Source organism: Vitis riparia, chromosome 15 (genome assembly GCF_004353265.1).
Source record: "Vitis riparia cultivar Riparia Gloire de Montpellier isolate 1030 chromosome 15, EGFV_Vit.rip_1.0, whole genome shotgun sequence".
Classification (NCBI taxonomy): domain Eukaryota; kingdom Viridiplantae; phylum Streptophyta; class Magnoliopsida; order Vitales; family Vitaceae; genus Vitis; species Vitis riparia.
This window is the reverse complement of record NC_048445.1, coordinates 8,075,386-8,093,169: the sequence shown is the minus strand read 5'-3', so window position 1 is coordinate 8,093,169 and position 17,784 is coordinate 8,075,386. Positions and strand designations below refer to the sequence as shown.

The following is a 17,784-nucleotide window of genomic DNA, read 5'->3' as shown; positions in this document are numbered from 1 at the left end:
GTGCTATAACAAATAGGCTTTATACAAAAAAACATGACCGTTTGAAGACCATGTGTGATCAGTGTCATGGTGATAAAATTCCATTAGACCAAGGTATCATAGTATTTAGGTACAGGTCCACGCCCACATGATATGATAACTTAGAGCCCATGAAAGGATTTTCTCACTTCAATTTTTAGTGAAGGTGATACATACATGTAGATCAAATGAGATAATTACTTTGCTTGCTTGGGATGATGATCAACGTACCTCGAAAAGGTTTCCTATCATTAATCTTTGACATTTCCTTCAAGCTAGATAACAACCTAAGCACAATAACCCAGTATCAATATGATATGACTCTACAAGTCTACGTAAGGCTCAAGATATTTTATTGATATAGGTTTGGATGCACTATGGTTCATTTTGGAATGGTTTGGGTTTCAATGAGTTTATACAAATTCTATGGACCTCATTCGGGTAAGATGACACACATAATTAGTCCATTTTGTTAGAATGGGAACATCAAAGGATGAAAGTTATTTAAGACACATCAACCCTTTATATAATACATGCGAGGCTAAAAGCTTTTATGCCAGCATATGAAAACTATTGGAAATTATTTGTTCAAAATACTTATAAAAGTTCTAAAACAAGTTAAGAAAGAATGAATGCTCAAATTGTTTCTTGAATTCCGGAGTGCACAAGTTGTTTTCTTCGATTCCAAAAGTGTACACATAAATAATGTGAAGCTTTTTTTTACTTAAAAATCGCACTTACATCATTCTACATCTACATCATATTTTATAGTCTACATTTTTTTTTTTGTAACCTCATTCTCTTGCATCTGCATCATTTGGCTATCCTTTTTGTCAAGGCCACTTTAAAAACTATCATTTTTTATAAGCTCAATCTTTTGCCTCTCATTCAACTGTCTTTTCCTCTGAGGCCACTTTAAGAAGGTAACATGTTCATTAATTTCAAGGTTTCTCTACTTAAAATTTCATGAAATGAAACATCTAACAAAACAAACTTAAGATTCTTTTTCCATAAGAAGAAAAAAATAAAGAAAAGAAAAGGAAGAAGAAAAAAAAAAGGAAAAACACTAGGCAACATATTTTTCCATAATAAGGTGAAGTAAACTATTTTCTATTGACAAGCATTAAATTCACCTAGTAAACAATGATGTGTTATTGGTGTAATAACTACCTTACAAGTATGTCTTAGCCCTAGATGAATTATGTAGAAGTATCATTTTCTTACATTTCCCTACACCTCCTCACTCAAGGGTTTCATCTCATGTTTAATATTGATTCTCTCTCTCTTTGTGTGAAGAGTCTATGGAGACATAGGTTCTGATTCAGAGAATGGATCAACTTTAACTTCATGCCAAATTTTCACTAGGAGACCAGTATCTAAAGAATAACTGAAGATATATATGTAAAAAATAGTTGTGTACTGCTTTGTTGACTATGCATCTATTTATACACATAATGGAACCTTTGATAAGACAATAACTGCTATGTTGACTATGCATCTATTTGTACACATAATGGAACCTTTTACAAGACAATAAGGCAATCCAATTGTACATAGTATTAGGTTTCAGATTTTTCACCATGATTGCTCCACAATTTCCGATGAGTGAATGATCTAGTACTCAATGATTTTTTTGTGAGCCCATAATTTGCTCCATCATGCACTTGGAAGATGATGGTTATCCATTAAGAAAACCAATCGACAGTGGTTTAATAAGACAATCAACAAGTTGATAAGTTGTGCCAACATAAGAGACATGAAGAGCCTTGGAAAACTTGATCTCTAACAAAGTGAAAATCCAATGCAATGTGCTTCATGTGGGAATGAAAAATTAGGTTCTCAAACAGGTATCACAATAGATGGTAAGAGAGGTGAGAAAAGAGACATGAATCTCTAAAAGTAAGCCTTGGACCCAATTTAGTTCCATAGTTGTAGTGGTTGTTGCATGATATTGAGCTTCGGTAGAGGAGTGAGCTACCATTCACTACTTTTTGGAGCTCGATGATATGGGATTAGCACCTAAATAAACTACGTAGGTAGTAATTGAAGTTTGATCATCCATGTCACTAACATAATCAACATCAGAATAAGCATGTAAGGAAATTAGAGTATTTTGATGTGAAAACAAATAATAGTGGAGTCTTCCTTTCAAATAGCAAAGTAGATGCTTAGTAGTAACTCGATGGAGAGTGGAGAGTTGGTGCATAAATTATGGTAGTTTATTAACAACAAAGGATATATTGGGGTGTATAAGTGAGAGATATTGCAAAGTTCCCACAATAATTTGATAAAGCTTGGAATCTATGAGAATAGAACTATCATGAAGAGAAAGTGATGTTGTAGATGATATAGAAGTGGTAACATCTTTAGCTTCACTCATGTTAGTCCTTTTGAGCAAGTCACACATGTAGGTATGTTGAGGCTAGGACATGATTGTTGGAGTTGAAATGACCTTCACAATGAGAAAAAAGTGTAATGCACCCAAGTCTTTGATGGGAAAATTTTGTGGAAAAGACTTAAGAATAAAGTTTGTCTTACCAATGATAATGATATTATTGACATACACTCAAAGATACATAAGAGTAGCGCCTTTAGAATATATGAAGAGTGATGTACTAACCTTAGAATTATGGAAGCCAAAAGAGAGAAGGAACTGATGAAGCTTATGATGCTCAAGATGCCTATCAAAGTCCATACAAAGCTTTGCCCAATTTACATACATGGTTAAGCATATATATTAAAGTCTTTTAAACCAGGCAGTTGTGACATGCATGTAGACATCCTCAAATAAGGCTCCATGTAGGAACACATTGTTTACATTAAGTTAGTGGATTATGAGCAAGGAAATTGATAGGACAAGGAGAATGGCAACGAGTTTGACCACTAAACTGAAGGTGTCATGAAAGTCAATACCAGGAGGTTAGTGGAAGCCTTAAGCTACAAAACAAGCCTTATAGTGAGCAATGGAGCCATCAAGATTTTGTTTCATGCGAAACACCCCTTTGTAGCCTATGACATGTTGAGAAGCATGTGCAGGAACTATTGTCCAAGTTCTATTGCATAAAAGTGCATTGAGTTCATTGTACATTACTACATGCCAATGAGATTGCTTAAAGGCTTAGGTAGCAAATGTGGTTCCATTGATTTTGGCTAGGATTCTCAGTGGCTTGAAATAGTTGCTTCGACTTGTCGATATTATTTTGTGATCTAGTTATCATTGGATGTGTTCTCATGGGAAGGACAATCGAACATGAAGTAGAGGCATCACCATCTATGGAAGGAGTTGAGATAGAGGCTTCACTAGCCATAAGGGCTATAGTCGAGGACTTAGTCCATGATGGACTATCTAGGGCATGGTGTATAGCAAGTGATGGAGGAGACACAAAGGGCATGAGGGATTGAGAGGTTGGAACTATAAAGTGAGGATTCATTGGTGGAGTAAAAATGGATAAAGAAGCAACCCATGTGGAAACATCAATAGAGGTGACACGAGGGTGGGAGAAAAATAATTGTTGAGATGAAAAAATATTCTCAACAAACATAACATGCTAAGGCAAAATTTTGTTTGTGGTAGGATCAAGGCATTTATAAGCACTTTGAATAGAGGAGTAGCCTAAAAAGATGCAAGGCTTAGATTTAGGCTCAAGCTTATGTTGTGTATAAGCCTTGAGCCAAGGAAAACACAAGCAACCAAATACTCACAATTTTGCATAATTCAGAGAGTGGTGAAACAATTTTTCAAATGGATGAGTTTGCAATTGCAAAAGTAGCATGGGAAGGCAATTAATGAGATAGGTGGCAGTTTGAAAAGCAAAGGTCTAATAGATCAAAGTAAGGGATGCTTGATGTAGTTAGGTAAGACCAATTTCAACAATGTGTCTATGATGGCTCTCATTAGTGCTATTGTGTTTAAGTGTCTATAGTAGCGTAGTAAGGTTTTGAATGCCCAATGTTTCAAAAATTGATTATAAGCCTTTATATTCACCCCCACCATCAAAATAAATAGTAACTAAAGGAGTTTCGAAATGTTTTTCAACAATGGCATAAAATTTTGGAAAATTAGTGAAGTGATCAAACTTGTTATTCATTAGACATAGCCATTTGTATTTAGGAAAATGATCAATAGAGATCACATAATAGCAAAACCCTTTAGAAAAGAAAATAAGGGTAAGGCCCCAAATTTTAGTGTAAACTAATTCTAAAGGAGTACAACTAGATAAATAGAAAAGATTAAAGCAAAAATTAATGCGCAAAAATTATAGTATGGCCTAACTTATTATAGAATTGGTATACAAATGGAGAAGCTTTTGAGGATGGACACCCATTATAAGTGAAGGCTAGATTGATAATGCCACATGCATTATTGCCACTATGTTTATTATTTCTCCTATTGTGGTTCTTGTTGTGAGTACGATTTAAGGTAGGTTTATGAGAGAGAGTGGAAGTAATGGGTACTAAACTCTGCAAATATGAACACTTCAAGAACATTTCATGCTCAATGAGTTTTTCACAAAGCTCCTCAAATTTGATCAAATTTTCATATGCTCGAATAATAGCCACGATCTCCTAGTAGTCAATCCCAAGCCCTTTAAGGGCATAGATAATGAGGTCATCAATAAAATTAGAGAATTAATCAGTGCAAGCTCATTAGCAGTGCATTTGATGGCTTGAAGATATTCAGAAATAGACTTTGTTCCATGCTGAGAAAGGATAACTTGCTCTTCAAATGCATGATTCGTAATTTGAAGATTATATAATCTGGTGAGTTTCTGCGATGCCTCATATGATGCTCAAGTGGATGCAACTAATGACATAACTGCTTTACAAAGAGAAAAAGAGAGAGAGAGGTGGAGATTGCATGACACAACAATTGATCTTTGGCAAATCCAAGAGGTATAGGCAAGGTTTGGCACTACTTGGCCATCCCAATTAAGGGTTGAAGAAGGGCACATGGAGGTTCCATCAATGAACCCCATCAGATCATAACCTAACTGCAACAAGATAAATTGAGCATGTCATGAAAGGAAATTTGAAGGGGTAATTGTGCAACCACATTAAAGGAGATTAGATTTACCCCTTAGATGACTTGGTTGGTGGTGGGAATGGTAGCAATATTGCTTTGGACACTGACAACAGTACCTTTAGCCATGGATCGGACGGAAAATCTTAGGTGAACGGAACCTTTAGACTATTCAAAGATGTTCTTTACTATGAGGAATTGATTTATGAACATCCAAATCCAAATATAAGTACTATATCTTTATATCTATAGTTAATAATGGTCTTGTTCCAATACTAAAGTCAAATACTAATTTATAGCCTCCACAATAACTAAGATAACTTGGATCACATGCCTTGCTCGTGATCTTAATATTCCCTTAGCACAAACACCACAATTATTTTGTGACAACATTAGTGCACTTCACTTATTTGTTAACCCTATGTTTCATGTAAGATCGAAACACATTGAGCTCGACTTTCACTTCGTTTGAAAAAAAGTTGCAATGAGTAGTCTTACCACACAACACATTCCTTCATCATCTCAACCTACCGATATCTTCACCAAGTCATTACTTAAGGCTACCTTTCAAGTACTCGAGGATAAACTACGTGTTTATCCTTAACAACACACCGGTTTGAGGGGGCTTGTCAAAGATAGAGATCACATAATAATCTTTTTTGGTCAAGTTACAACTCAAGAGAATCCTATAATAATCTTATCTGGTCAAGCTATAGCCTAAGAGACTAAAATCTCCAAAGATCAAGCTACATCTCAAGAGAAAAAAATCTCCTCCAATCTGGCTACAATTATATTTCCTATTATGTAAAATACACACTTTTATGTGTATAAATATATACTATGTATATTAAGATCTATTGATCAACGAATGAATATACCACAACTTCATCCATCTTTTTTTAAATAAAAAAAAAGAAAAAGAAAAAAAAATATTTACTCCAAAGTACTAAGAAAATTAAATATTAAAAGAATTATTTAAAACTTCATATATTTTATAATTTTTTATTCTTTGTATAAAAAATAAATAAAAAATTAAATTTAGAGAAGCTTTTAAGGAATTAAAATTTATTGAATTCTTACTTATACATTTTTAAAATCTTCATTCTTTTGTGCATGAGAGAAAATAAAATAAAAATATTTAAAGAAGCATACATAAATTTAATGTATACTTACAAATCCAATAGGAAGCAAGTTTAGATTCAACAAAATTTTTACTTTCCTTCTCACCGATCATGAGATTTTGTATTAGTAAGATCACTGATCATAAAGTTTGTTCCATCAATTAAACAAATTACATTTCTTTTCTTATCACATATAACTAGATAGATAATCATAACTCTAATAACGAGTCAACATATAGTCTTGGTGCATCTATTAGTCACCTAGCTAATCCTCCCATCATCAAGCACTTCTTGATGAGTTTTGATAAATACGTACTCGAAAATGATACAAATTTTAATAGGTTTAGATCAAATATAATTATGTTAGCACCCAGTTTATTTAATCATATCAAAATAACCCGAATATGCTCAAATCCATTTAGACATGTTTAACCAATTATGCCAAATTGGTCCATTTATCCATGCAAATTAACTAATTTAAAATAAAATTAGTTTTTTTTAATTATAGATATCATATATTAAAAATATATGTATAATTAACTAAGTAAAACTTTATATATTTCATTATAATAAATTAAAATATTAAATAAAATAATAAATTAGAGTAAATTAAATTAGTGTCGACAACTCCGTTGATAACTATCGCTTGGGGATGGAGTAGAAGAAGTAAAAGAAGAAGAAACACGGAGTGGAAGACCTAGCCCCAGCAGGAAAACGAAGAAAACCCGATTGAAGAATGGTGGCAAGCGAAGAAAAAGAATCAGAAGAGAAGGAAGAAACAGACGACGATGAAGAAGAAGCGGAATAAATAAAAGAAAAGGAAAAAGAAGAAGAAGAAACCCGGAATCAAAGGACTCGCCTGAGCTGGACAACGAAGAAAAACCGAATAAGCAAAGGTACCAATCCTCGCCAAGTGATCGGAAATTGGAATCTAGATCCGAGCGAGAGCAATAGAATGAATAAAGAGCCTAGTAAGACTCCCAAGATCTGAAACGCAAAGAAAAAGAAGCAGAAGAAAAAGGAAGAAGTAGATGAAACAGCGGAGAAAGACGGGGGAAGAAGAAGAAGAAACAGTTGGAAGAAAATGAGGAAACAGTAGAAGAAAAAGCAGACCAGGAGAAGATGGATCAAGAAATTCTCTAGCAGAAAACACACCGGAAACCAAAACGTCATAAAAGAAGCAAGAGTCCCAAAAAAGGCCCATGACCAGAAGTACTGACAAGACAGAGAAACCCCAGAAGTTCAAGGCCACGCTTTCACAGGAAGAAATCAATGAGAATTTCCGTGCCATGACGGGCTGTAGACCACCTACAAGACCAAAGAAGAGACCCAAGAATGTACAAAGAATTGTAGATGTAAGACATTGATGTTCAATCATTAGCTTTGTCGTGGGTCTATTTCATTTGTTTCTCATTGTCCAGATTTTAGGGTTTTTATTAACTATGCCTAATGCCTTCTCATTTGATGCTTTTCAGAGGCTTAATCCGGGTTCCAGATTGAACAGAGTTCCACGTGAATTATACAACGTGAAAGGTTCATTTTCTCTCTCTCTTTTTTCCTTTGGATGTTTAAGAAATAAAATCTTGACCACGTATCTTATTTTCTTGGAACCTGAGTAATGAAAAATATGGTATGTTCTCTTTTTCCCACCTTTTCTTAGTCATCAAACGGGGGCACACATATCCTTACATCAATGTCTTACATCTTCTTTGGTCTTGTAGGTGCTCTAGACCCCTGCATGGCACGTAAATCCTCTTCGATTTGTTCCTGTGAAAGCGACGTCGAGAAGTTCCGGGGTTTCTCTTTCTTCTTAGTATTTCTAGTCATAGGCTTTTCTTGGGACTCTCGCTTCTTCTCTGACATTTTTGTTTCCGGTGTGTCTTCTGCTGAAGAATTTCTTGATCCATCTTTTCCTTTGATTCCATCGTTTGGGTGCTGCCACCACTGTTTTTTCTTCTACTGTTCCCTCAATTTCTTCTTCTTCTTCAACTGTTTCTTCCGTTTTCTTCTTCTTCTTTTTCTTATGTTTCTTCCCTTCTTCTGATTCTATTTCTTTGCGTTTCAGGATTCCGTTATTTGGCGAAGCTTGGTACTATTCCTTATTCGGTTATTCTTGGTTTTCCAGCTCAGGCGAGACATTTGATTCCAGGGTTTTTCTTCTTCTTCCTTTTCTTCTGATCCTCTTCTTCCTCTTCTTCTGTTCCTTCCTTTTCTTTCTCTCATAATTTCAGAAGGCTCATTTGCATGCAGATAAATCGGAGTCATATATAAGATCCACAAAGGGAGGAGAATAGCCACTGGTTCTATATGATTAATGAATTCTTAAAAACAATTATGTTATCATAATGTTATTTTTTGGCATGTTTCCATTTTAGAGCTTGGTGCTTTTTAACTTTTAAATTGAATTTTTAAAATTTTAATTAATTTCATTCTTTAACTTCGATTATAAAATATTATAAATTATTTTATTATTTAATTATATGATGTATATTTATAAGTATAAAGGCATTTTTTTTATTTTTAAATTTTTAAATACATAAAATCAATAAATCTATATGATTTAAACGGATCGATTTAACATGATTCGGTAAACAAGTTAAGAACAAGTTATATAGGTTAACACGATAACACTTAACTTAAGCCCAATAAAATTCTTATCATTTTCAAGGCACGTTTTGTATGGTGTTAAAACATCTACCCCTAATTTCATCTTACCTCTGCAAAGTCTCGACCTAAAATCATCTAGAAGTGCTTGATGTACTCCAAGAAAGATATGATATGGTCAACAAATTCCACACCTAGCGATCACATACCTCACACCCTATTCCAACCATTGTTTTGTTGGCGGCGTAAATCTCATTTTCCTTGTACATACAGGACTTAAGTGGCCCATTTTTATATTCCTACATAGCTGCAACAAAAAAATTGGCTACTTCCAAAGATGGTCTAATAGACACAGATGTCTTCAAGCCGCTGCCATATGGGGTTTAAAGCCACATGGGCTTCAATCGCTACTATAAAACCCATATATAAAAGCCAAAGCCATTGAGACCCATTTCCTTAATTCATCATTCCAGGTAGGAATCATCAGCAGTTTACCTTGACCTTTTGACACTTTCAATGATTTTTCATAGTTGAGTTGAGTCTTTTTAACTGCGTTCACCTTCTGATTGTTTTGGATTTCCACTTGCCATAGCTTTTGTTGGAGGATTTGGAGGTTTTTTCAGGTATGACTTCCCCATCTCTCTCTCGCTTTTTTTATTTATTTATTTCCTTTTTCATACTTTTTAGATTGAAATTGGTTTAAAACTCTAATGGACTCTAATTGATGCACCACCTCACCGAAAAGGCTGAGTATGTTTTGGCGTTTTTCTGCATTTTAGGGCATAGAGGTCTTACAAAGATGTTGAAGTTTGCCTCATCTTTGTTGGATTGAAGAAAAAAAATGGGGCATTCAAAATATCTAGGACTCGCATCCCAAGACCTATGGTCCTGGATCCCATTCTTGGTATGCTACTTTTTTCCTTCAATTTGCATTAGAAATTCATTATTTTCCCTCTCTTTCTCAAGAGTTTATTGCATTGCAAATTCACCTTCAATTTTTTCCTAGTCTGATGAGATTTGAATTTTTACCCCTAGAGTAAAAATACTCAAACAACTTGTAGGACAAATGCTCATGTAATGCTTTAAGAGAATTGGCTTGAGGTAGAAATTGGTTCTGATTTAATAGTACTTGAAGTCACTTAAATCTGTATTTATGTGAATTTTCATGGTATAATAATCAGGTTTTGTTCCTTGTGTGTGATGCATTTGTGAAATCAGAAGATAGTTTGTGTTGTAATTTGGATTCATATTAAAAGTATTTAGGAACTGTGCAATTGAACTGGTACATGTTATAGTTTAACAATATTTCATGATTCTTTTTTAGTTGGAATAAATGATCAAAGAAGTGTGCACTGTCTTAATCAAACGGCAACAGAGCTGGAGGGGAAATGACTACTGTGAAAATACCTGAGAGTCCAAATTGGTTGCCTGTATATTTATATCTGCTAGTATTTTTTATGTATGTTGCATTCAAATGTGCTGCTACTGCATAACTGTAAAGGCATTTAGCATTAAGCATACTAAAAATCTTTATGGGGTAAATGATTTTGTTTTTATATTGATGGATTGTAGCCTTGTTTTGACTTGATGTGAACTCCTATCCCCCATAGTTCTGAATACCTTAAGATAATATCAAGCTGAATAGAATGAAGACTAGAGACTTCACCTTAAATTCGTTTTGATCAAGGGTTCCCATCCTTGCGTTTATTTCTCTTCTTTTCACTTCTCAGGGTTGCTCTATAGTTTTCATGAATGTTTTCATTCCCTCATATTAGCATTTAAAGCATATTTGATCAGATGGAGTTCTCCATTGCTATGGCTTCTGTTGCTACAAATGATAAGCAAACAAGTTCTAGTTCAGGCTCATCAGAAATCCCAATTTAAGACCCTATGTCCATGTACAGAAGAAGGTTTGAGGAATACTAGTAAAAAAGAGCATAGCTATCAAGGTTAAGAAAACTTCTAAAATTTCAATAGATTTTTTATCCTCCAAAGCTTCTCTTTCTTGGTTGCACAGCCCTAAATCCTGAAGAAAGCTTCGCCCCAAGTACCTTTATACTTAACATGAGTATTTACTGTTATTCCCCTGCAATGCAAGTAAAGAATCTCTTGGATTTCTGCAAACAAAGTCATTTAATTGCAGAGGGTTCAAAAACAACAGTTTGCTAGTCAGTGTAGATGCATCATCCTATCACAATGAAAAAGGCATTAAAATCCATCTCCACCATAATTTCAGACCACAGCCTATCAAAAGTCAAATGCAAACCTTATGCCTCAAGAACCCAAGAAAACTTGAAGGGTGATCCAGGAAAACTTAATTAGTATGTGAGGTGGACATCACACAAACCCAACCGATCGAACAAAACTATTTATGCTGAAAACAAACTGAAAATTTAGATGAAGCTAAAAGGCCTCTCTTGAGAAAAGATACGATCATTAAGAACTTCAAAAACTTAAATTTTCTGCACACCCACTTCAGCCTTTCTTGTGGATTTCAACTCCTGCCTTGGCTTCAAGAAAATTGAAACTTAGAAGCTTTCTAGCATGAAGTTTTGTGATCTGAAGTGGCTTGTATCATCTAGTTTTGACTGAGGTCTTTTCATTTGTATTTCTTTTCCAAGAAATGGAACGGAGACAGTAATTAGAGATGTTCACCATGTTGCAGATCGTATAAGCTCAAGGGGTAAATGATATAGGTTCATTTGTAGACAGTAAAACCTGCTAGTTCATACTGGTTCTTGTTTTCTTTCTTTCTTTTTTCTCTCTCTCATAGCCTACCAAATACCGATTACTGCTTGGCTTGACTAAAAGCTGATAGCAGTCTGTTCAAGTATATTTTAGTTCCTTTCTTAATTTTTTTCAATCGATACGGATGTGGAAACTTTTATACATCAATCATTTACACAATAATAATCATGCAAATCTGGTTCACGTTTCCCATTTGCTATAATTGATTAACTTAGGAGCTGTATGGAGAGGAAAATGACATGGGTTGGCGTATGACAATAATAGGAAACATCTGGTGCAGACTCTTGGTATTAAAATGACACTAAAAGGTTCAGTGGATTGCCTCATTTGAAGTAACTGAATGCCTCAAGAATGCATCGATTGAATGCATTACTTTAATATTTCTGGACCAGAACTCCATGTTTTAGTTTTTCTTCTCTAGTCATTCAAGTTTTGTATCTTCATGAGCCTCTTATGAGATATGTATTTTAAATGGTATATTCTGACCTCTGAAAATAATGTCTCTAGTGAAACTGAGATCTGATGCTGTTAGAATGGAGCCTATTCCCTTGGATGTTAATGGCCATTCATTTTGGAGATTAAAAGTGTATACTGCTGAACCGGATTTTTTGCGTCAAGGCAAGTTTTATATGCATCATCTTGAACTATTAATAAATTCCAATTTATAAGTTTTATATGTTGTTGGCTTTGTTTCTACATTGCCCTGCAATAAGTAACGGAGTGTGATTTCTAATCTTTCTCCACTTACGAGATTATAAAGCCTACCTATATCTTGAACATGTATAGAGGTCTCTTTAGCAACTGCCACCAGCATTGGAGAATGTAATCTCTAGTCTCTCATATTTGACACATATAAGACATGCTACCCTCTTGTTGGAAATTGCGAGGGGATCAAAAGTCTTTCCTGCATATTCACTTGTTGAAAGTAATTGAAAGACCACAGGTAGTGGTAATTTTTCATTTCTCTTTACAAGCGTGTCGGATTAAAATGATCGGTTTGGTGTTTTTCTGCCACCATGTCAAGATACCCTGTTTCTTATTAACTTCGTGGATATTTTTAATGAGAACTACAAAGTAATTACATATTTCTTTTCGGCAAATAAAAATCCCACTAAATCATTAAATCTCAAAGAAGTTGGGTAATCGATAAAAATCAAATGGACTAAATATGGTATACTCTACTATAATGAGATGTACTCTATTTTGTTGCAACTAATTTTTTGATTGAGAAACATGAACAGTGTTTAAAGCATTGATATATTTTGTTGCAACCCACCATGGTGGGTGGCTTGAAACAAGGGTAAAAAGCAATAGGGGGATGATCCTTACATGGGAGTCCTTAAAGGAAGAAGGGTAAAGTACCCTAGGGTGAAAGACTTAAAACATCCCCGAAAAGATCAATGCATGAATGCTTGTCCTTAGGTGAGGCCATTTGTATTGTTATAAGTATTATCGGTTATAGAAAGAACTTGTTTGAGAAAGGTATATAGTTGATAACTATTGCTGGATATGATAGAATTGTACATATAAGGTGAAATTCGGTGATTTAATGAATTGTTATTATGGGATGTGCAAAATATTTTACACAACTATTTTTCAAACTCTTTTTGACATTTGAACTCTTCTCTACTCAACCATAGCAAACCCCTTTTTTGTAAAATTATTTTCTACAAACCAAGTTACAGGGGAGCAAGAGGAAGAAGAAGTTGACTTATGGTGTTATATCTAAGGGATTTGAGATGTTGTATTTTTGTAGTATAGGTGTTTTAAATGTTGGAAAGCTTTGTAATAATGAAAAAAAAATGGAGAAATAAATTTGGACTCTTGATATGAGGTATGTTGAGATATCATAGAACTTTGTTTTAAAGATTTATTTTATTTTAATTAAATTTGCAAAATCTTGAAACTCCATTTCCTTTTATTTTATTTTTAAAAAATGATAACATATAAGCAAATCAAGAACACCAAGAAAGAAAAATAAATCAATTTCCAAAATTTATTTGCCCGATTCAAATTTAGAATGTTATTATGAGTCATATTTTACCTCAAATGTGGTTCCAAAATGGGTAAAAGATTTTCTCCATGAGAAAAATGATGAGAATGACATTCCTTGTTCTAAACCCGTCTCATTTACATCCCTAATTCAATAAATTAGACAATTTCATGCATTTTACTCAATTATGCTTAAACGTCTCAAGGCAATGTTGTATCAAGTTAGGTCGACTACTCATTTTTTAGCACAATCGAGGCATACCATACTCCATTTATTCTTATTATTTTCATTATCTGAAATTCTACACACTTACAATTCACAAAGCATCGTAAGAAACTATTATGTTTATTCAAATTAAAAAGTAAAAATATTTCTTCACTCTCCTCAACATATCTTGGATTGATGATTAACAAAGAATTAGAGAGTGAAAGTAGAACATAAATTGAAAGGAAGGAAGGCCTCAATTGGACTTTGGAATGACGGGCTGCTCCAAATGAGATTGTAGCTTACCTTATTTGTTGCCAAAGAGAAATGATAACCCACATCTTGATGATTTTAGGCCAAGGCATATCTTTCTTATTCTAATCACCAACAAACAAATCTTATGCTTTGTCTCCATGCATCTTGAAGCATATTAAATAAATAAATAAATAAATTAGAAATTACTTTGAAATTTTCTTATCTAATTTTTCACAGAAAACCTAATAAAATGTAATAAAATTAATAAAACTTTTATTTTATTATTATTTTTAAAATTTTCCTTTTTCTTCCCGTATTGAGTAAATAACTAAATGTAACAAACTTCATGATTGGTATAAATTGTGAACTCTGGTATTTTCTCTCAAAACCACCTCAACTCCAACTCTCAATTCTCTCTCTCTCTCTCTCTCTCTCTAAAGTCTCCCCAGTTTGAAAAGCTCGATTGTTCTTGATGCAATTTCGCCATCTCAATGACCGGAGAAACGCCCACAACTCAAGATAACTCCCACTTGGGGAATGGAGTAGAAGAAGAAACCCGGAATCGAAGGCCCAGCCCCAGTACCAGGCTTCTCCAAATGACGGAATCTTGGTATCCCAGATACCTGAATCGCGAAGAAAGAGAATCAGAAGAAAAGGAAGAAACAGAGGAAGAGGAAGAAGAAGAAACCTGGATTCGAATGTTTGGCCTGAGCAGCTGGAAACCGAAGAAAAAACGAACATGGAAAGGTACCAAGCTTTACCAAATAACGGGATCTCGGAATCCTAAGAAACAGTTGAAGAGGGAGAAACAGAAGAAGTGCAAGAAACGGAAGAAACAGTTGAAGAAGAAGCAGAAGAAGAAGAAAGAAACAGTTGAAGAAGAAGAAGAAACAGAAGAAACAGTACTTGGAGAAGAAGAAGCAGAAGAAGAAGAAGAATAAACAGAAGAAACAGAAGAAACAAAGGAAACAGTTGAAGAAGAAGAAGAAAGTGAAAAAACAGTAGAAGAAAAAACAGAAGTGACCGAGCCCAAACCATGGAATCAAAGGCCAAGAAAAAGATGGATCAAGAAATTCTTTCTTCAGCAGAAAACACACCGGAAACAAAAAACGTCAGACATTGATGAGGATTTACGCGCCATGACGGAGTCTAGAGCACTTACAAGACCAAAGAAGAGAACCAGAATGCAAAAAGATTTGTAGATGTAAGACATTGATGTTCGATCATTAGCTTTGTCGTGGGTCAATTTCATTTCTTTCTTAATGTCTGGATTTTAGGGTTTTCATGAACAGCGTTACACTCGATTGATCATATTTTGGAACTTGAGTAATGAAAAACATGGTAGGTTGCGTTCTCTTTTTCCTCCCTTTTCTTAGTCGCCAAACGGGGGCACGCATATCCTTACGGACTGATCGAGCCCAATTGTGGTGCTGGCAGATTGAATGGGATTGCAGAGAAACATGATCACTTTAAAGGTGCAATCTTAAGAACATTGGTAGGAGGGTCGATTGTTGTCAATAGTATTAAGCTATAATAACTTCAATCAAGTTTGGAGTTTGCAGCATTTTCTTATTAAGATTACGTTTAAGATTTTAGAAAACCTTTTTAACATTTTTAACACTTGAATTATAAAAATTTTCAAATATTATAAATATTAAAAAAAACTTCCTAAAATGCTCTAAATATCAATACTAGAGTCCATTTCAAAAAAACATTTTACAAAATTAAGTTTTATAAAATATTTTTAAAATATTAAAAAATTATTTATAATGCTTAATTAAGAATCACTTATTATTAAAAGTGATTCTTTCAAAAACACTTCTACTTTAAATAAAAATAGTGTCAGGTGTACTATTATTATTAAATTAACCAAGCATCAGAATATCAAATTGTTAATACAAAATTATTTTTCTCATATTTAGTTATCCTATAGAAGATGCTAAAGAAATTGCTAGAAACTAATTTGAAACTTTGGAAGGATTGGACTATTCCAAATGAAATGGCAGCTTACCTAATAAATAAATCCTCCCATCAAGCACTTTATGATTTTAGGTCGAGACTTTGGTGAGGCAAGATGAAATTAGGGGTAGTTGTTTCACAACTCATTTGTATATGACTGTTCAATCGGTCTAACCCGTTTAACATGTTTACAGCCCAACCCCATTTATAACATGTTAATTTGTAAATTTAAAGTTAAAAGGTGTTAACAACCCCATTTCTTGTACTATTTTCTCTCTAAACCACCTCAACTTCAACTCTCAATTCTCTCTCTCTCTCTCTCACTGAAAGTCTCCCCACTTGTGATGCAATTTCCAGACCTTAATGGCCGGAGAAACGCCCCCAACTCATGATAATTCCCACTTGGGGAATGGAGGAGAAAAAGATGAAAAAGAAGAAGAAACCCGGAATCGAAGGCCCAGCTTCGCCAAATGACGGAATCTTGGAATCCCAAAGACCTGAAACGCAAAGAAAAAGGATCAGAAGAAGAAGAAGAAGAAGAAGAGGAAGAAGAGGAAGAAACAGAAGAATCCTGGAATCAAATGTCTCGCCTGAGCTGGGAAACGAAGAAAATCGAATGAGGAGTGGTTCCAAGCTTCACCAAGTAACGGAATCCTGGAATCCTAAAGATCTGAAACGCAAAGAAATGGAACCAGAAGAAAGAGGAAGAAACAGAGGAAGAAGAAGAAGAAACTGAAGAAACAGTTGAAGAAGAAGAAACTGAGGAAATGTTTGAAGAAGAAGAGCAAACTGAGGAAATATTTGGAGAAGAAAGAAGAACTGAGGAAATATTTGAAGAAGAAGAAGAAGAAGAAGAAGAAGAAGAAACTAAGGGAACATTTGAAAAAGAAGAAGACGAAACTGAGGAAACAGTTGAAGAGGAAGAAGAAGAAGCATCGGACGAAACAGTTGAAGAAGAAGAAGGAACTGAGGAAACAGATGACGAAGAAGAAGAAACAGACGAAAGAGTTGAAGAAGAAGAAGGAACTGAGGAAACAGATGACGAAGAAGAAGAAACATAAGAAACGGTTGAAGAAGAAGAAACAGACGAAACAGTTGAAGAAGAAGAAGAAGAAGAAGAAACTGAGGAAACAGATGATGTTGAAAAAGAAACAGAGGGAACAATTGAAGAAGAAACTGAGGAAATACTCAATCGTAGTCCTGCTCCCTCTCTTGATACTGCTGTAAATGAGTTGGTTAGAGAAGAAGCTCGTCTTGCAACCCTTCAAGCCCAGAATAAGCTCAATGTTTTGGCTATTACTCCATCTACTCCACTCATAGAGCAACCCCAACAATCAGGTGATTCTTATGGCTCTAGCAATCGTCGCAAGCAGACCAACAAAAAGTTCTGCAACTATTGCAAGTGTCCTGGCCACACCATTGAGACTTGTTACCGTCGTAACAAATCTACTGCTGCTGTTGCTAATATTGAGCCTACTTCGCCAATGGCTTCCACCTCAGTTGAGTCCAAGTCTTCTGGATCTACTATCAACCTCTCCTCCACTGAACTACAGGAGATCATAGCTCAGGCTGTTCGTATGGCTGGTAATGCATCTCTTTCCACTGCCTTATCTGTTCTAACTGGTAAGTCTCAAACTTGGCTTTTGATTCTGCCTGCTGCAATCACATGACACCTCACTCATCCCTATTCTCCAAACTTGACCCTGCACCACATCCTCTAAATATTCATATAGTTGATGGTTCCACCATGCATGGGAATAGTCTAGGTTTTGTTTCAACCTCTAATCTTTTTGTTCCTGGAGTCTTCCATGTTCCTGACCTATCCTATAATTTGTGCTCTGTGGGACAATTAGCTGAACTAG

At 34.7% G+C, this 17,784-nt stretch overlaps 1 long non-coding RNA gene across 1 annotated transcript; it reads left to right on the top strand.

The window, feature by feature from the left end:
• Positions 1-9,333: 9,333 nt before the first annotated feature.
• On the top strand, positions 9,334-12,134 carry LOC117931677. Its single transcript, XR_004654081.1, has 3 exons — positions 9,334-9,386; positions 9,543-9,667; positions 12,019-12,134. It is a non-coding gene; the product is annotated as an uncharacterized LOC117931677 (long non-coding RNA).
• The last annotated feature ends 5,650 nt before the right edge of the window (positions 12,135-17,784 follow it).